This window comes from Canis lupus, chromosome 2 (genome assembly GCF_048164855.1).
Source record: "Canis lupus baileyi chromosome 2, mCanLup2.hap1, whole genome shotgun sequence".
NCBI lineage: Eukaryota > Metazoa > Chordata > Mammalia > Carnivora > Canidae > Canis > Canis lupus.
Window position 1 is genome coordinate 18,682,911 of NC_132839.1, and position 12,562 is coordinate 18,695,472.

At 36.3% G+C, this 12,562-nt stretch overlaps 1 long non-coding RNA gene across 22 annotated transcripts in view; it reads right to left on the minus strand.

The window, feature by feature from the left end:
* Positions 1 to 12,562, minus strand: part of LOC140613213 (uncharacterized) — a 541,366-nt gene that overhangs the window by 426,110 nt on the left and 102,694 nt on the right. For 20 of the 22 annotated variants that reach the window (XR_012014395.1, XR_012014394.1, XR_012014401.1 and 17 more), the window contains 3 exons: positions 10,564 to 10,649; positions 5,881 to 5,958; positions 1,234 to 1,362 (listed from right to left, as the gene is read on the minus strand). This is a non-coding gene — a long non-coding RNA (uncharacterized lncRNA). The remainder of the gene's footprint in view (positions 1 to 1,233; positions 1,363 to 5,880; positions 5,959 to 10,563; positions 10,650 to 12,562) is intronic. The other 2 variants (XR_012014428.1, XR_012014406.1) reach the window with 2 other exon arrangements.

The window sequence follows — 12,562 nt, forward strand, 5'->3', positions numbered from 1 at the left end:
AAGATACATGAAAAATAACACCTCTTTGTCCCCCTTTAGTTATCAATCCTATCTCCAAAATCCCTATTAATTTTGCAGATAAATGATCCAAGCCATTATTACACTATTACCACAGCTAGATTCTGACTCTTCTTTTTCCTATTTATGAAACACAACCACTTTCAAAAGTGTGCACTATTTAAAATTTGCCCTCGGTAATTCAATATTAGTTATGAAGCATTTACTACACACAGACATTATGCCAGAACAATGATGACAAGACTTCCATTGGCTTGTATTCCAGGGTTAAAGCCACTCTTGTTTATGTCATGGCACACAAGAATGGAATGTTTTGGAATCTATATATCTATGTGGGGTTTTTTTATCCCCTATGTATAATTAGTAATCATATACTTTTGATCATGTCCATAAAATGGAAATTTTCTTCTATTTTTATTTAAACTAGTTAACATGGCATATAATGTATTATTGGTTTCAGAGGTAGAGTTCAGTGATTCATCTGTTTTACATAATACCCAGTACTCATCTCATGCCCTCCATAATGCCCATCACCCAGTTACCCCATTCCCCCACCTCAAGCCTCTCCAGCAACCCTCAGTTTGTTTTCTATAATTAAGAGTCTCTTATGGTTTGTCTTAATTAAGAGTCCCTTATGGTTTGTCTTCCTGTCTGATTTCATATTTCTATGTGCTTACCCACAATCCTAGAATATGACATCAGTATGTCAGGCCACTTGGCATTTCAGACTCTTTTTTTATATGTTCTACCTCTGCAAAATTTTGAACTTCAACATCTCACTAGCTCAGCTTCAGGCAGACCAAATCACAAAAATGACAAGCAGAATTCTAGATAGTGCCCTATCATCAATTGCCTGAAGAATTAAAGCCAGGCTACCACTTTAAGTTTCTGCTCATGGATGCCTTTGAGGGATAACAACCTTCTCTTCCCAAATCCATCCCTTTTAGAAATCATTTGCCTAAAAGCCCTCGCCAGAAGCTCTATCTGGTAGCTTATAAATGATTTTAATATTACTCCCTTAAAATACATACTATGTCCACGATTTTTAAATAATTTGAAACACACAAATCTTTGGCTAATAATGAAATATAATCATGAATTCACACATAAGGACAAGAGAAGCTGTTTTCCATATTAGTGCCAATTTAGGGCCTGAGTTTCCTGGCAGTCCCAGAAATAAAAGAAAAGATGATGAATCACTTATCTCTTACTAACCTTGAGGAGTTTTCCTGTAAATATTTACGTTAAGAACATTCAATTACATTAAGAATGTCCTCAGTCGGTCAGAGCTAGGCAGCGGCGGCGGCACACCACAAAGGAAGGAGTGGGAGTGGCCAGGGGCTGCTGGAGAGAGGAAAGAAATAAAAAATGTACTCAAGAAAGAGTTCTTACAAAAGATGCAGAGATGTACTTTACAATACTATTGCTTTATTTTTAAAAAAAGATTACCATTCCTTTACATGAGAAAAGTTAAAGGCTTTATTTTTATGTGTGTTTGATATACTTATTTTTTAACAAAGTGATTAGAGAACAGAAAAAGTAACAGTGTATATAGTCCTGTCTTTTTAGAGTATCAGTCATTTTACCTATGCTTTTGGCAGTTCATGGTGATCGTGGCAAGGCAGGGCTTTCAGATAAATGCCTAATGAACAAATGTTCTAACTTAAATTAAAAATGATTACTATGGATGGAAGTGCATTGGTGTGTCTTTGTGAGTGATAGAATGTGTGTGATGGAGACACATATGAATAGAGATATCTGATATAAAATATTCCATTTGGGTAGGAGACAGAGACAGGGTAGATACTGTTTCTGAAATTAATGAGCCTGACTTGTGCTCTCAGCTGGGCAGAGGGCATTAAAATTTTCATGAAAGTGGGTCTAAAGGGTAGCTATAAAAAGAGTTAAGGACCTTGAGGTAGGGAGATCATCTTGTATTATGCACATGGATCCAAAGTAATCACAAGGGGTCCTTTAGAACCAAAGAAAGAACTGTGAGTACTGAGTCAGAAGTCTAAAGGATGGAATCACTGGCTTTCTAGATGGAGGGAGAGGCCATGGGTCAAGGTATGCAGACACCCTTAAGAAGCTGGAAAAGCTAAAGGAAAGGATTCTCCTCTGGAACTTTCAGAAGGAACATAAACCTACATAATTTAATTTTAGCCCAGTGAAACCTACACTGACTTCTGACTTCCAGATTACAAGATCATAAATGTGTAGGCCTCTTTTAACCACTAAGTTTGTGATAATTTCTTTGCAGAAGTCATAGGAAACTAATCCAGAATTAAAAGGAAAAATACATGTGAAACATTAGTACAATAGTGGACACACTGAAGTACTCAGTAAACATTGTTACCATCATAATGGACAACAATTCCTAGTTTTGTTCTGATAATAATTTCCAGAAGTTTTGACTACTAGGTTGAATTGTGTGAAACTGCCAATATTTGATCATTTTTAACCTACAATAATGATTATTTCATATGACCCAACCTAACATTTCTAAGCCTACTACTGATTCACAGGAATAAAAAAAACCATTAAAAGATACGATGCTGGAACACCTCAGTGGCTCAGTGGTTGAGCGTCTGCCTTTGGCTCAGGGCATGATCCTGCAGTCCTGGGATCGAGTACCACATCGGGGTCCCTGCAGGAGGCCTGCTTCTCCTTCTGCCTATGTCTATGCCTCTCTCTGTGTGCTCTCATGAATAAATAAATAAATAAACTTAAAAAAATATATACGATGCTTAACTCCTCAAAGTTCACCTCAGCCTTTCCTCTTCAATTACAATAGCCTTGTGAGATTGTTATAAGGATTAAATGAAATAATGTATGTAAAGTAGTAACAGGAGTACTAAAGTAAGCCCAAGTAAAAGGTAGCCATTATTATGCTTTTTAAGCTAAGTTCAGGAGAACTGAGACTTTGTTTTATTCACTGTTATAACTGTTCACACAATGTATTTTTATATAAACTACCTATTAAGACATTCTATGCAGTTCCTTGTAGTACCTGCCCAATATGCCTTTTTGTTAGCCTTGTCATGCCTTTAAAATTTTTTTGTAGGATTAAAAACTATCACTTGAGTCTCACTTGGTCAAGTATTCTGTTTTTTTTTTTATGACCATTTTTCTCTGGCATCTTACACACTTTTTGTGTTTTTTTCATAGTGCATAACCATACCAGTTTAAGAAAAATTGTATTCACTGTTTGGCTGATACAAATAACAATGTATTGGGATCCCTGGGTGGTGCAGCAGTTTGGCGCCTGCCTTTGGCCCAGGGCGTGATCCTGGAGACCCGGGATCCAGTCCCACGTCGGGCTCCTGGTGCACGGAGCCTGCTTCTCCCTCTGCCTATGTCTCTGCCTCTCTCTCTCTGTGTGTGACTATCATTATTAAATACAAATTTAAAAAAATTAAAAAAAAAAACAAATAACAATGTATTTTAACAAAGATGTCTTCTTTCTGTCTCCCTCCTGGATAAATGAAATATAGTAACCCACACCTGCTTCATTCAAGCCAAGCAATGTGGAACTGAAATTTAAAGGTATCAAAATATGGCATGCATGTTATTGTCCACCAATATTCAAGTTTTCCCTCACACTCCTTGCCCCCTGTTATTACATAAAGCCACATGAACTATGGTTAGAGCCCATGGTCTATGGAAGGAAACGGTATGGGCACCTTCTAAATCAAAGCATTTCCAAGTCCATCTGGGAACCTTCAACTCTCAACCTCTGTCAAAGAAGCCTCATGTTTCAGATAGTGCAACTACAAGATGCAGAGCCTCCTTTAGCCTATGATCCTTTGTGACAGTAAGGAGGAAAGCCCCACTCACTCATGTTAGACTAGTAGCATAAGCTAGAAGTTTCACTGCAGTAAGTCGCTGAGATTTTAAAATTGTTTGTTATATAGTTCAGCCACTCTTACCTGAATAAAAAAGAAAGATATATATATTTAATTATGGTAATAATAATATTAATAATATATATTTAACAATGATTCTGATTGCAAATCATTTAGTAATTAGTTGTCCTAACCTTATAAAAATAATTATTTTCAAAATTAAAGAAATTTGGAGAGAAGGTTGAGGACATACTGAAAAGGTAGAAAACAAAAAACATTGTATAGGTAAATGAAATAATATCCATCTGAGATGAAGTCAGACAAAAATTTAAATTTATGCCACTGATTCATAACACACATAGAAATGAAAGCAATATTCTAGGTTTCACAATACCAGAGAACACACACCCTTGTTCAACATTAATGGATATTGTATACTATTACACACTATTATTGTTTGTATAAGAATTCTAGACAGATGTTCACCAGCTGACAACATAACTTTTGAGAATGTCAAATAGAGACCATCTGAGATAGCAGACTGTGAAAATGACACTCTACATCAGTGGTTCTCAAACTTGAATGTTAGTAGGAATCATCTAGGGATTTGGTGAAAAATGCAGATTCCTGAGCCCTGTCTCTAGGTGTTTGTATATACTATGTCTAGAGAAATTCCCACAAACTGGCAATTTTAGCAGAAATCCCAGGTAACTCTGATATAAGAAGTCCATGTACTGTAACTTTGAAAAAAGTATCCTTTACTAGGAGCCCATTAGTAACCTGCTCCAACATAAACGTAAAACATACTTTCTACACACACTCCGATGTTTGCCCTTTCCTTTAAATTTGTTTTATCAGAGTTAATTTTAATATTAATTTGGAGATTTTTCTCTCTCTTTACATGGTTTCTTACACTTAAACTGGTATGTACATAATTCTTCCAGTAACTTGAATGTTTATTTGATTAAGAAGTTCAAAAATATTTTTCTAGGGGTACCACAGTGGCTCAGTGGTTGAGAGTCTGCCTTTGGCTCAGGTCATGATCCCAAGGTCCTGGGATCAAGTCCTGGGTCAGCCTTCCCCAAGGGACTCTGCTTCTCCCTCTGCCTATGTCTCTTCCTATCTCTCTGTGTCTCTTATAAATGAATGAATAAATAAATAATCTTAAAAATATTTTTCTAACAAGTATATATTTCTATAAAGATGTGTTTTCATTTTTACTATTAGTGATGGCTTATTTTAAAGAGTTTTATTATTTCTTCAATGAGAATAATCTATTAAGACTGTCATAAGGATTAAATGAGATACCATATTTAAAAGAATTAGAAGCATGTTTAGACTATCCCAAGTCTGAATAATACTAGATATTATTATTCATGAGAATATAAGTCTCATGAGAAAAGAGACTTCTTATGTTCTATTCATTTCTTTAACTTCTCCAACCATAGAGGATACTTCATAAATATCTGTTGGGTGGATGAATGCAGGGATGGATGAATAGGACTATAAAATTGTTATTACTATCACCTACTTGGGTGGACATCATTTAAAAGTTCAAGACTTAAAACCTTAAAACACAGGCTGTTTCAACATCTGCCTTCCTTTTCTGGCCCTCCTCACTCTCATCCTTTCATTTTCACCACCACAGCCAATGCACATAGCCCTTTATCGTCCGTAGTTCTCACAGGTTGGCATTTCAGAGTTGCCTCTATCTAGACTTCTCTGAAGTGGAAAGACTATTGCTCAAACCTAAGACATTGCTCAGCATTTCAGGATCCACACACACAAGGTTAAGAACTAGCGGGTCCAGGTCCATAGCCTACATGTACCAGGAATCCATGAGGCCAGCCACCCCCTGCATGAAATTAAACAACCTCTGGTAGTGGACGCAACAATTGTAAACTGGAAATTGGGACACACAGCATGCTCCTTAGACCATGAGCCTACCACAACCTGAAAGAAAGATGCACCACCACAATCAAACCCAGCATGAGAGTGTCAACAATGATCTTTGTACCTGTGAGGGATAATAAAGTTGTACAGAAGAGAAAACAGTAGCTTAAATCTTTTCCAATCTTCTATAGATGCCAGGCAGCTAGATTAAAAGAGATTGTGATTAAAAGAAAATGTATAAACCCTTCCAAAAAACCATATCAAATGCTTACTATAAAACACTGCAACATATCGTCTAAAGAAATTTTGACTTGCAAGACAAGTTACAACACATCTGCTAGTAATTATTACAATGATTTTATTCCCTAATTTTGAATAATGGCCATGTTCCTACCTTTTAAACCACACAGATATACATTGTACATGACATTAATGTTACATTTGTTTCTCATTATACGTGTTTCTCATTAACAACTAATTAGTCTTGATTTTCCCCCTTAAATTATGTAGTATTAAAAGAAATAGACCTTAAAAAATGTCAACAGCAGTCAGAGTTAAGTCAATATTAAAGAAACAAACAGTGCTGACCTATAGTTAACCTTGCAAGCAAGAGTAAAAATTGACCAAATTGCATGTTTAAATTAACCAAAAAAAGAGTGTGAGGAAAAAAAAAAAAAAGCATGCTTCTCACTACATTTTCCTTTGTGGAGAAAAAAAGATTAAATATACTATATTTAGGATGAAACTGGATGATATTCAATTTGAACCACCAAAATGTTTTTAGCCCTCTTTCCTGACTTGAAGATCTGAACAATATATGTTTCTTTAAAAAGAAAAATATTGCTTTCAATAAATCATGCTACATTAAAAAAATTAATAGATAAAATGTTATTTTTATCTTTTTAATTCAAGTATAATTAATAGTTTTATATTAGTTTCAGGTCTACAATATGATTCCTCAATTCTATGCATTACTCTGTTATATGTTAAAAATGTTATTTTTTAAAAGATTTTATTTATTTATTTGAGAGAAAGAGGACGAGGGGTTAGGAGGGACAGAGGGAAAGAGAGAAGCAGACTCCTCAATGAGCAAGGACCGCTCATTGTGGGGCTCCATCCCAGGACCCTGAGATCATGACCTGAGCTGAAAGCAGATGTTTAACTGCTTAGCCGACTGAGCCACCCAGGCACCCCAAAATGTAATATCCTAACCAAGTTAGAGAATTCTAAAAATGTGTTGGTATGACAAAACTGGAAGAAGAAATGTTATTCTATTTTTCTGTTACAAATTCTAAAATGTTATGTTAAAATAAAGGTTATAATATTCATCCAATCTTTTAACTCTGATGCCTGACTACAGGCAATTTAAAAATATCAGGTGATCCCAATGATTGCATGTCTAGCCCACTAATAATTTTCAATAAATTTTAAAATTGTCCTAATTATTTGACTAGAAGCAGAATAGTTCTAATTATTTACCCAGCCAGCAACACGGCATCATGGGAAGAGATGTCTATAATTATACAGCTTCCTGCAGTGTGAGAAGGTACAAATTCCACACGTCCCAGATTTACCCTCTCCATCAAGGGTTTATAGTAAAATAGTCCTGACATTGACGTCTCAAAGACCCAACAGCTGAAACCACGTTAACAAGGTATTAACACTGCAACATGCTCCATAAACTGTTACCAGCTGGAACAGGGGGTGAGTGAGGTGAGGTCTGGGAGCAAGAGACTGAAGAAAAGAAAGAAGTCATTTCACAGCGGGAAGGGACAGGAAACACAATAAGAATATTAATTTAGTGCGGGTTCTTTTTTGTATCATTGTTTTATTTAGGGAACAAAGTCTTACAGAGAACAATGTTCCAGTAATATATTAACTACTCAAACCATTCGGAGATATTTTCTATTTTCCCTTTCCATGAATCTCGATTTGGAGTTGGGGAAAATTAAAGCTGCACTCATTGTTGTTGTCTGAAAAGACTTTTGAAACTTCTGTAGCAATAATCTCCTAGATTTTTTATGAAAATAAAGAAAAAAGAGGAGGATAGAAAAGAGAAGGAACTCCAGCATTGGAAACTTGAAGCAACTAAATTAAACAGATCAAGTAGTCTTAATTCTAACCATGACTACACCAGTGTTTCTCAGACCATCATGTGCAGGAGGATCACCAGGAGATCATGCTGAACTGCAATGTGCTGATTTAGTAGGTTGAGAATGGGGTCTGAGAGTCTATATTTCTCAAAAGGTCCTCAGTGACCCTGTGCTGCTGCTCTGTGGGCCCCACTTTGAGCAACAATGACTTAGATTTCCCTGCATGTTGACAGAAGTTTCTACTAAATGGATTCATTCAAACAAAAATTGTAATTGGACTCATCTGCTCTAAGGCGTCTAAAGATGACTTAATAACTGGCTTTACTTTGCACCTTCTTATTATTTCTCTTTAGTATACTCTCGGTCATATCCTTCACAATTCCTAGCTGCACTCCATGAAACCATGGAGTATTTTATTTTTGCTTTCCTTACATCTCATATATTCTGCATATTGGTTATTTGATTATTGTTAAAACACTTAAAACATATTTCCTACTGTAAAAGGAAAAAGGCAGTGTCAGGCCATCAGACAATCAGGTAGCAGGCTTACTAACAAGCCAGCATTGGCCACACCTTAGGAAGGTAGGTTGCCAGGCCAGATGAGGTCTTCAGAACCAAGAAAAACAAACTGTATCCATATGTGGCAGAAATCAGATTTGGGGTGCTGATTCTTGTTTCTGCTAAATAACCCCACAATAAAAATACCAACAGCAGCCAAATGCCAACATTCATTTACTATGTCCTTAATAAAGACAAGTTGCATAATTCATGTGTTATCTCTATACACCTTTTGTATATAGAATACATGGAGGAAAGATTTTTAATGTAGCCTTTCTGCACAAAGTGAAGTTTGGATAAAAAGCAAAGAAATTAACATATATCTAGATCTCAGGTATACTATGTCTGCTTGCACAATAGAAAATGCTGTTTAATAGTAGACTTGAAAAACCACCTTGAGTGGTGCCTGGGTGACTCTGTGGTTTAAGCAGCAGACTCTTAGTTATGGCTCAGATTATGATCTCTGAGTCCCGGGATCAAGCCCCATATAGGGCTCCATGATCAGCATGGAATCAACTTGAGATTCTCTCTCTCCCTCTCCCTCTGATCCTCTCCCTGCTCTCTCACTCTCTCTTTCTAAAAAATAAATAAATCTTAAAAAAATAAAAGAAAAACCTTGATGGAAAGCCCTATTCTCATGTTTTTGTGTAATCCCAAAGATTCAGAACTGTAAAGTAGAAACTCCCCTAAAAGTAGTAAGAAATAGTTGAATGAAATAACTAGTAAGTAGTAACAATGGAAAATTGGGAAGCTGGAAAAAGGCTAATTCCACATGAATCCAAATATCCAGTCTTTTCACTGGAAATAAATAGCAACCCAAATAAGTGTTTGATCCGAAGTTGCAAAAACTACCACCTGGTCATCTAGCTTAGTTTGCCAGCCAGTTATTTTGGTGCCCCATAATCACAAACATGATACGAAAGCTAAATGGAGGAAATAAACTATTGCTATTTTTATCTATTTTATTGTTATCAAAGATTAATGAAAGATGTTATGGACAAAAACTGGTAAGAAAAGAATAAGACTACATGACAAACTAAATTTAGAAGAGTGAATAAGGAAAAGGAAGCACATTAGTAAGCATGGTGAGCCATGAATAGCAGAGAGGCCGCTGTGATGGAATTTTTCTGCCAGAGAGGTGAAGGGCAGATCGAAGGAAAGACGGAGAGAAAGGATTCATGTGTCTGAGCAGGGATGAAGTATGATAAAACTACTAACATGAAGGAAACGATGGCAGAAAATATAATATTCTAAAATATTAAAACGTGAAATCAGAAATCCAAACTCCTGAAGATTTTATCCTAAACAAAATTTATGTATTAATGCAAGGACTACAACAGGGAAGGGGGAAAAATACAGTTGCATTGCTTTTGAAAAATTTTCATCACATAATTTAGGCAATGAAATTCTGTGAAATTTAACAAAGCAAGATAACTTTGAGTAAAATGGTGTTCATAAAGGTAGCTGAGCTAACCTCTATTAAACTCACTGACACTGTAGAATCTAAAGAACCATATAATCCAAAGAATCCATCTCACCAACACCATATCACTCCGAAGATATACTGTTTTCATAAATGTGGATGGCAGTAGTCACAGGACACTGTCTAATGGTATGCTTTCTTTTTATTAAAACCACAATTTAAAATACCACCTCAAATGGACAACCCAAAGTCTAGGTCTAAAATACAATCCTACTTTTGGACGAATGAATACATTTCCAAACCAAAATTAATTTAAAATATTAGCCCTAAATAGATAATTACTGGCAGTTGCTGTGCTAGCTTCGGCAGCACTTATACTAAAATTACTGGGAGTTACTTTATTTTTCTGTGATGTAATGTTCTCCAAAAGAAATGCATTACAATAAAAGATATATTTAGGATAAAATTGTTCACTTTTTTAACACCCCTGCCGCTTTTAAATGTATCCCTTCTTAATACTTTTTAATCCACTCATTCACTGAAAAATAAATGAGTGGAGGGTGCCGCAGGGGAGCCTCGTGTAGTCATTTAATTTTAGTCTTACAGTGACATCTAGTGGTGAATAGTAGCTAATCTATTCAATTAAGTATAAAAATAGAAATTTCTGCATTGAATATGAGAGGTTATTTCAATGAGTATATCCCATTTCTATGTAAAAGCACAAAGCCCTTACCTGACTCTGTTTCCACCATCCTGTGTTTTCTTTAGGAGACTTAATTTTGTAGTTTTTAGCACCTGATTGCTGGCTTGTCTCTCTTCCTTACATGAGGCAAAAAAAAAAAAAAAACACACAAGTTCAACCCTCATGTTTGCTCTATTCATGCTCTTTACCCATTATTGTTCTTACAGTACAATGAGGATGATTCTAAATAAATAATGTGTGGGCAAATTTTTTTGAATACACATGTGCACCAAATCTGCCTAATGGCAAGCTCTTTCACTTTCTCCCTCCTCGTGATTAACTGAGCAAACCTAGACAGATTCCTTAACCTGTCTCACCCAGCCTTTCTGTCCTTGGCTTCACCACACTGTGAAAGTTGAGAGCTTGAAAATTGAAGTCAAGTAGATCTGCATTTTATTCCTGTCTTAAATATTATCCATGTGGTCAGGAAACAGTGTTTAACCTCTGCAAATTTCAGCTTCTTCATTGAAGAAATGAGCTAGTCCCTACTACACAGGAATTAAATTAAATGATATATGAAAAGCACCATAAAGTCTGGTTCATAGGAAAGTGTTTAATGTGTTTGGCAATTTGCCTTCTTAACTTTCTTCTGCTAGATTCACAACCGGTCAAATGTCCTATCAATTCCCAAACATTCTTTATATACTCCAAGCCATGGAACTTTACTCATGCTGTTCCCTTTGCCTGGAATACTCCTTCAAGATTTAACTCAAGTGTAACATCCTTCATGAAGACTCCCTCAGTACTGCTTCTTTTGCCCTAATATTGCCTTTCTCTGGTTTGGAGCAATGCCTGATTTCTCGACATGACTTACCTAATTTCACTAATGCCCCTTCCCCACTGGATTTTAAGATACTTTAGGAGAAGACTTTATACCAGAGTAAAACACTGAACAATTTCATATAATAGGCACTCAGTAGTCACTAGCCTTTTACAACCTTGACAATGGGAAGCAGATAAGCTCAGAGGTGTAGTGATTCCTTAAGCATGAGTGTGACTCTCTAGAGTCAATCCACAGATCCAATTGTATTTGACAAAAATAGGATTTTCAAATAGTTGAATAAATGAAGAATAGGTGCTTTCAACTCATTATTAGTAGAAACTTTTCTTCCTGACTCCTCCTTGTTTTCAGGTAGAGCCCTCTGGTAGCATGCCTCGCTTCTTGCCCCATTTTCATTCCACAGATTAGGAGTAACTGACTTGCTTAGTGGGTGGTGTTAATTTACGGACTTCTATAAAGAATGGAAAACAGGGATTTTCTTTCCTGATGCCCTGAACCAATGCAAACCAGGGATCCAGGCAAATGGAACTCCGCTAAACAGGGAAGTTGTACTTCCCTCCCTTAAAGTGTGCTATCCCAAGTGTTATAATCCAATGGGGAAGGGGCAGATGTGAAGAAGTGTCAATGGATCATTTCCAAACCACTTTTCCCAAAAGCTTTGTCAGAAAAAAAAAAAAAAAAGAAAAAAGAAAAGAAAAAAAAACGTTTTAAAATCTGTATGTACCTACCCTATGTTGAGCTCTCGACTAAATTCAGAGGAAGAGTATCAAATTAGCTTTTTTAAACCCTAACAGGTTGCATCCATGACTTTGACATCTTCTATTTCCTGCTTGCCCCAGAGACTTTAGAACAAAGTACCACAATTTTAAATAAAGACAGGATCTGACCCTGTCTTGCTTGCCTCATCCTACTACTCCCAGCCTTTCTGAATTCAGCCTTCTTCTCAGGGTGCTTCCTAACAATATGTAACTGAAAGGCTCAAGGAAGCACAGGCCAGAATTGTCAAACTATAGTGCCCCATCACTCTGGCAAGAGAAGCGGGTTTTATGGCAGCATTTAAGCACAGGATGTAAGGAAGAGCAGAGTCCTTTCTTAGAACTGGGCTGGCAGGAAGGGATTCTTACTAAGCTAGGATTGCTAAATCTAGAAGTTAAGACTCTGGGCAACCAGCAGGCATCTTCTCCATCATTTGAAAAGGGCTTGTGTGTA